This window comes from Balaenoptera borealis (genome assembly GCF_965194805.1).
Source record: "Balaenoptera borealis genome assembly, chromosome: 14".
Taxonomy (NCBI): Eukaryota; Metazoa; Chordata; class Mammalia; order Artiodactyla; family Balaenopteridae; genus Balaenoptera; species Balaenoptera borealis.
The window spans coordinates 63,877,960-63,885,703 of NC_138875.1; positions in this window are offsets into that span (position 1 = coordinate 63,877,960).

Below are 7,744 nucleotides of genomic sequence, written 5' to 3' on the forward strand. Positions count from 1 at the left end.
CCATCCACCTCCAATGGCTCCCTGTCTAGCCACCCAGCTCCGCCACCTCCCTCCACTCCAGGTGTCCCAAACACCTGACACAGGGAAAAAATGGGCCTGCAAAGAGCACCGTCCACCCCCTGCCACCTGGCCGAGTCCTGCCCACCCCGTGGCAGTCGTGGCTCCAAGGGTTTGTGGGCATCCCCGGCTCGCCCCACCACCCTCTCCTCCAGCCCCCTAGCTCCGACCGCCCCGTCCTCAGCCCTGACTCCACACCTGCCTTCTGCTCTGCGCGTCCGTCCCCTCAGTAGCTACAACTCAGGCTGTGGAGGAAAGTTTCCACTGGGAGGGGGGACTCTGAGTCTCGAGTGGCGATGGGGGTTGCCTGCTGACAACGCTCTGGAGCCACTGAAAGGAGCTGAAGCCAACAGACAAATATTGACCGAGTGCCCCAGGGGGAAGAACCTCCTAAAAGCAAAGGCAGGGACACCGGGAGCTAAACTTTCAGGGGCTCAGATGGAGCCGTACACTGAAAAGGCAAGGGATGAATCCGGCAAAGTTAATACCATTGACACAGCACGAGCCTAAGCGAAGCCGGAGCACCAAGGACGCGAGCAAACTCAGAGGAGGGAGGGCCCTGGAGCCAGGGGAACACCCGCCTCCCCAGAGGGGAGCCCCTCCAACGCCCCAGCCCTGGCCCACCAGCCCGCCCTCCGGGCAGCACAGAAGGGCCCCATCTACCATCCACAGGGGCGGGCTCAGTGGGTGGGACGTCGGCATCCTGAGTGGTGAGAGGCTGAGCCTTCACCTGGAGTGGCCTTTCTTGTGTGGAGTGATGGCCAGGTTGATGCATGAACGGGTGGAGGGTTGGAGGGATGGAGGGGTGGATGGACAGACGTGTGCAGAGAGATGGCTAGGTGAATGGATGGGGGAGTGGATGGGGGTCTCTGGCGTGTAAGACATAGCCACTGACCCCTCCCCAAGCCTGTCCTGTTGCCCCTCCCTCCTAGGGGAGGGCCCACCTCTTTCTGAGACACACACATTCCCTTTGCTGTGGCCTCTACCTCAGCACCCTCAGACCAGCCCCTTGCCTGGGGGCTGCAGGCCGACCCTCTGCCTAGAGCCCAGGTCCCAGGTGCTGCTCCTCCCCTCTGCCCCACCACTGGGCTGTTCAGTGTGCAGAAGGACAGGCCTCGGCCTGGCCACCATAAATCTTGCTCCCATCCTGCAGCCAATCAATCACTGACCAGCTCCAAAGCCCCTGGATGTCTCAGTGCTCGGCCTGCATGGCAGCCTGGCCTGGCAACGGGAGCCGCAGCCCCACCGGCTCGGGATGTCGTTGGCTACATATATTGAACCTGAAGCATTGGATTACGTGTTTGTTCAATAGCAATAAACTCCCAAAGTTTTATGGGGTCATAAAACCGCTGTCTTGGCTCCCACTTTGGCAGTGCGGGGCATCATGTACACGGGCCGGGTTCCTCGCTAATGGGGAGGTGTGAGTGATTTGGTTCTATTAGCTGGAAACATCACATCTGCATTTCCCCAATTCTCATAAATACAGCCGCCCGCCAGAGCGCACCTGACCTAGCCTCAGAGTTCCAGGAGAAGGGAGGAGGCAGAGAGGGCTGGAGACACAGAAATGCCTGGGCGGGGGGTGGGGGAGGAGAGGGAAGGAATGTCCCTGAGACAGACAGGCAGGGCCAGGCGCCCACCCACCCAGGTGGCCTGGAGTTAGTCCTGCCCGCCTCCCCCCAAGGAGAGACTCCAAGGGGATCCTCTGAGGGTCTGGGCCCCAGTTCCAGGCAGGTCGGAGCTCAGAGGAAGGAGGGGGAGGTGTTGAATAGGGGGGCGAGACGGGGGGATGAGAGCTCCAGGCCGAGGGAGCAGCACATGCAAAGGCAACGAGAGGTGGCCGGGGCCCCGGGAGCCCCAAGGGCCAGCCGGGGATTCGGACTGATTCAGGGAGGAAGTGATCAGAGCTGGAGGGGCCAGAGCAGGCAGAGGCTGCCCCCCACCCCAGAGTGTGCATTTGGGAAAGGGTGCCACCTCTGGGGCCCTGGTCCATCATGAGGCGCTGCTGCGGGCAGTGATGGAAGAGACAGTTTGTGAGGTAGGGAGCTCCCTGTCTTGGGGGGCCGTGCCACCAAGGGAAGGAGAGCAGAGGCTGCAGAGAGAGCCCTGAGGAAGGGTCCTCTGTTGTGGCCTAGACTCTCAGCCACCAAGCACAGAACTGCTCAGGTACCAACGGGAGACACCCAGACAGGGGTGGCATGAAACAGGCCCCTCGGCCTTGGCCAGGTGAGGGCCAGGGGCCGGTACCTGCCAAGCTCCTCCCCTCCCCTCAGGTGGACCCAGCCATTGGCACTGGCCCCTGGATGGGCGGACAGCACTTTTTTGCCCATCCCCTCCCCCAGCCCTAGGCTCAGCGAGGACACTCAGTGAGTGGATGACTTTGCCCTGATCCTTGTAACTTTGCTATCGAGCTGGGTCCTCAGAAACACATCGATTTGCCCGAATCAATATTTATTGCAGCTTCAAAGGCTGGGGTAGGAGAGCTGCAGGCTGATGAATGGAGGCCAAGCAGCCAGCCAGTGGGCACCCCACCCGGCAGGCCTTGCCTACCTCAGCGCCTGCCCTGCCCCCACCCAGGGATGGAGCACGGTCACTGTGTCTCAGACATCCTGGTGTCCCGATCCCTGGGGCTGTTTGCTTGTTCCCATGAGCTTCTGAGGAACCAAGGCCTCGCGCAGCCTCAGACATCCTGGAGTCCTGATCCCTGGGGCTGCTCAGGAGGTGGCGTGCACTGGGCAGTCTCTTGGGAATGGTGCGCTCCCTGCCCTCCCAAGGCTGGTGTGTGGAAGGAAAGTCAAGGCACAGTCGGTGTTGCCACAAGAGCCATCGAGGAGGTGCGAGCAGCGCCCATCTCAGGCGGGTAGAATCTGACGTCTCTAACGCTTACTGTCCCAATGCAGCACCCAGAACATCTGCCAGAAACTCAAGATACTTACTGGACACTTACCCTAAAACAACTCATGACAGCCACTCCTTAAAGACAAAGGGGTTCTTATGTCAGAGCATATAAGGCTTTAGCCTTTATAAGCCCCTCTCTCTTTCCCAGAAAGCTCTTTCTGTTTTACCCCAATCTGTGTCTCCTGAATAAACTCTTCTTTTTTGCAGCTTGGAGGCCCAGGTCTGGAGACATCTCTGGGAGGCTTCCTGGAGGAGGAGGCCCGTCCCTGGCCACTCCTGCACTCCTCTGATCCCGGAACAATCTTTAAAGTAGGATGAAAGTCAGGGAGGAGGCCAGAGCCCAGCAGACCGTCTGCTCTGTAGCTGGGTTCAGTCTCAGTCACAGCAGAGGCCCTGCCCTTCCCTCCCACCTCCTTCCAGTGTGTGCCAAATCCCTCCTCCTGTGCAGTTCTTGGGGGCAAATCTCCGGCTCCACTACCTGCTGGCCCATTATTATTAACACCCTGTTGCTTGTGCTCCAAGCATCTCAGCCTTCCAGATTAAATAGAGCTGTGCTCAGGGACTCCTTCCAAAAAGCCAGGAATTCTGACACCTCCTTGGCAGGGGCTGGGAGCACAGCCAGGATGGCCTGGGAGGTGGGACCCCACTCCAGGGATGCTGGGACCGAGGGGCCGCTGTGGGCAGAGGAAGGGGCAGAGGATGGGCCATGCAGGTGGAGCAGCATCCGTCTTCAGGGCCGCAAGAGGCAGCCCCACAAGGAGGATTGGGCGCCCAAGTGGGGCCAGGAGGTCTCAGGATGGATGGGGAGGGGCCTGGGCAAGATGGGGGCCTTAGAAACCCCTGGGAGATGGCAGCAGTCCAGCTGGACAGGGCAGTAGGGGAACTGGGCAGGCGGGCCACCGTGCACCCCCAGCATTGCTGTGTGTCTACAGGAGATGCCCCCGACCCCATCCCCGTTTTGCAGTGGACGCTGTCTCCGTCCATTCCAGCTGCTATAACAAAATGCCAGGAACTGGGCAGTTTATCAACCATGGGGTTGAATCTCTCGCAGTTCTGGAGGCTGGGAGTCTGAGATCAAGGTACAGGTGGATTGGGTGTCTAGTGAGAGGTCCCTGCGGGGTCCTCACATGGCAGAAGGGGTGAGGGAGTTCTGGGGCTCTTTGATTAAGGGCACTACTCCCATTCATGAGGACTCCACACTCGACCTAATCACCTGCTGAAGGCCCCGCCTCCTGATACCATGCCCCGGGGGTTAGGATTCCAATATTTGCATTAGGGGGATGGAGACATTCCTTCTGCACCACCCAGCAGGCACTCAGCTCACAGACTCACAAGCTGGGGGACTCCATGCAGGCCCGCACCTTTCAGAGCCTGGCTTTCCCACCCCCAGGGTGCGGAGGGTGCCCGAGAGGCTCCACTGCCCTCATTCTCCAGGCCGCTGGCACCTCCCTGGTTTCACATTGGGCGCCAGGCACCAGGAGGCTGACTGACCAGCCAGCCAGAGTCTGCCCCACACCCACTCCCACTTCTGACAGAGGCACCAGCTCCCGAGCAGGGGGGCAGGGCGGGGGGACACAGAGGTGGGGTCCTAGATGGAGCGTGGGGGCTGTAGGGGAGTGAGGAGGCCAGGAGCCTTTCCTGGAAACTGCAGGCAAGCCATGGGCCCAGGAGCACTGGGAACCTCCTGCAGGAGATTCCCAGGAGGAGGTCGGCGGGAAGGTGCATGCCCCATGCCCCAGGCATGCCCCGTGCTGGAGTGAGAAGGTGCTGGGATGGGGTCCCACTGCTGCCTCTGGGGAAGCTGAGTCAACCTCACGGTGCTGGGGGAGCCGGGCCCCCCACCTCCCGGAGCCTGATCAGGAATGTCTGCGCTGGGGGAGGGGCGGTGACAGGATGGGTCCACCTGTCAAGAGCTCTGTTGACCCTCCTGTTGACATTGCCTCCCACCGGGAGGCCACCACGAAGGGCATCTCAGGTCTGTGCTCCTTGGTCTTTGGGCATCGATTTCCATGTTTCCAGCAGAGCTGGAACTAATATCTGGCATTTGGTTGTTTAGGGAGGAAACAGCATCAATATTGTCTGTAGGGCATCATTCCCGGTCCCTCAGAGAGGCCTACTCCCATGCGTGAGCCTGGACAACAGGCCCAGTGTCTGACCACCTGGCAGAGAAGCATGAGGACCCTGGAGGCTGGGTGACCTGCCCAGTGGTTCCTGCAGAGCCGGTCATGTGGTGTGTCCCCAGGGCCTCCACTAGCATCTCACTCTCTCGCCTGATAGCAGCATCCCCCCACCCCCAGAAAGGACCCTTACTCCCTCCCCCTCGCACTGAGCAGGGACCACCACGGACATGGGCTCAAAGCAGGAACAGAGCCCATCAGGGTGTCTGGCCAGCCCTGATTGGGGCCAGGAAGAGTGCCAGGGGAGGCAGCTGCCACTGATAGAGGACGCAAACGTGCAGGGAGGAGCTGGGGGTGCCCCCTGACTCATTCCCCTGGGGCTCACATGGTCTCTGAGACAGGACAGTCCTCATGACCCCACTTACAGGGAGGAGCACTGACCATCCCAAGGCCACTAGCCAAAGCGGTGACCAGGACCAGCATCCTGAACTCTCGTCCCCAGAGAAGCCTGTTCTTCATTTCTGCCCCTAATTCTCATATGATCAGCCTCAGAGGCCAGCGTGGAGGAGGTGGTGATGACCCGGGAGAGGCCAATGGGCACGGTCAGGGGCCTGTGGAGGAGGGCAGACCTAGGGACTCTCAGGAGGCCGGGTGAGGCAGCAGGGCTCCTATGTGTCGGGGTGTGAGGCTCCAGGAGGCCTCTGGGCGGCCCACAGAGTCCACCGCCTGCTGCCCCTGCCCACTGCCCCAGCGGCTGGTGCTGAGCATTTGCAGGGACAGGTTTGTACAGGGAAATAAACAGCTGGGCTGGGCTCCACTCACTAAGGTCCCTCTCGGACCTCCCTGGGCTGACCAGGGCTCAGGGAGCCAAGGTGGTGACAGTAAGCCCTGTGTCTCGGTGGGGCCCTTGGGTTGCAGACCCTGAGTGGCAGCTGGAGGTCGGACCAGGAGTGTCCTGGCCGGGAGGGGGAGGACGGGGTGGGTGGGTGGCCCAGGGCTGACAACAGGCCCTATCCTAAGGTTTAGGTGAAAGGTAGGCACAAAGTAGGTGGTCGCAGGCCTCTGGCAGGGGAGGCAAGCAGTGGGCAGTGCAGAAACACCCGCTTGAAGGTCAAGACTGATCCAGGCTTGAAACAGGGCCGCATCCGGCTGAGAGCCGGCCCCTGCCCCTGGGAAGCCCCACCTTCCCAAGGCCCAACCAGTGCTCAGAGCTCACACGCCAGGACACACAGCCAGACCCAGGGGTGACCCTCGGTCTGGCACAGGGGCCCTGGACCCCCAAAGGTCCACCATGAGCACCCAGCACCTCTGGGACCCCCGTGTCCCCACCCCACCTAGGATGACCAGGCCTGATTCACAGGGAGACCATGCACTTGCAAGAGCCTGGCACACTGTAGATGCTCACGGGGTGCCTGGCTTCACACACCTGACACCCTTTCCAGGCCCTGAGATGGGAGGGGTGGTCCTAGGGTGCTGGGCTGGGTCTTCAGGAGCTCTGTGCTGTGAGACCCCCCAGAGCCCAGCACAGCCTCGGGCAGAGCACCTGCCCCAGAGGCCACGTGTGGGTCTGACCTATGCGGAGGGGTCAGGCAGGCTGGGGGCCCTGAGGGGCATGGGTGAGGCAGGGTTGCCAGTGACTTCCTTCTCTTTATTACAACACACCCTCTGTTAATCCTTATGCCAGCCTGGTTCCCAGGCTGGCTCGCAGGGAGCCCCGGGGTGCCCCCGCCCCTGGTGCCCTGACCCCCTGCCCCCGCCCAGGGATTATAGCTTGTCCGGCAGTGCTCCCAGCTGGGTCGGGAGTCCATGACCTTCTGGAAAGGCCCCTGCTTGCAGGGGATGCCCCACAGGACGGCCTGGGGTCGACCGGTTGGCAACACCTGCTTGAGCGTCTTGTCATGAAATCCCGGAAATGACCTACATGTAGCCCCCAGGATTGGTCTGGCACAGGACAGAGCAGCGGGTGATGGGGCTGGGGGAGGGTGTCCCAGGAGGGCGTGGCCTGGATGGGGGGTGCACAGTGGGTCTCACCCACGAGTCCCAGTGGGAGTCACCCCTCAGTTGGTGGGAAGGGGGTGTTGGGCCGGGTCTCCCTGCGGGATGGGGGGGACAACTGGAGTGAGGGAGTGAGGCCCAGACAGTCGGCTGCAGAGCACCCCTCACCCCCATCCTGTCTGTATGGAGAGAGGCCGCAGGGCCCAGTGCCACCAGGGCTCCCCAGCCCACTTCCTGTGAACGTCCCCTAGGCTCTGCAGCCCTGGCCCACCACGCCCACAGACCCTGGCAGAGGGGACAGCTGGGCACACTGAGGCCAAGCCCTGCCTGTCCTCACCGAGGGGCAGCCAAGTCAGGACTTGGACCCAGGCCCACAGATGCCCCAACTGTGCCAGGCTCCGTGCCCTCCTTCCTGCCCCCATAAGGGGTGTCCAGGCCCCGACAGTGTCCATTCTGGACCCCGCTCGTGTGAGTTCACCAGCTGGACAACGTGACCTCTTGTGACAAGTCCAGCCCATCCCCCGCCTCATCACCCACCCCACCTCTGCTCCACAGGCCAGGAAAGTGTGGGGAGAACAGGACGACAGCCACAAAGTCCCAACATGCAGTTCCTGGATGGTCTGCCCTGTGCACAGCCTCGCCAGCCCTCGGGGGGGGTGGGGCAGAGGTCAGGGCCTGTC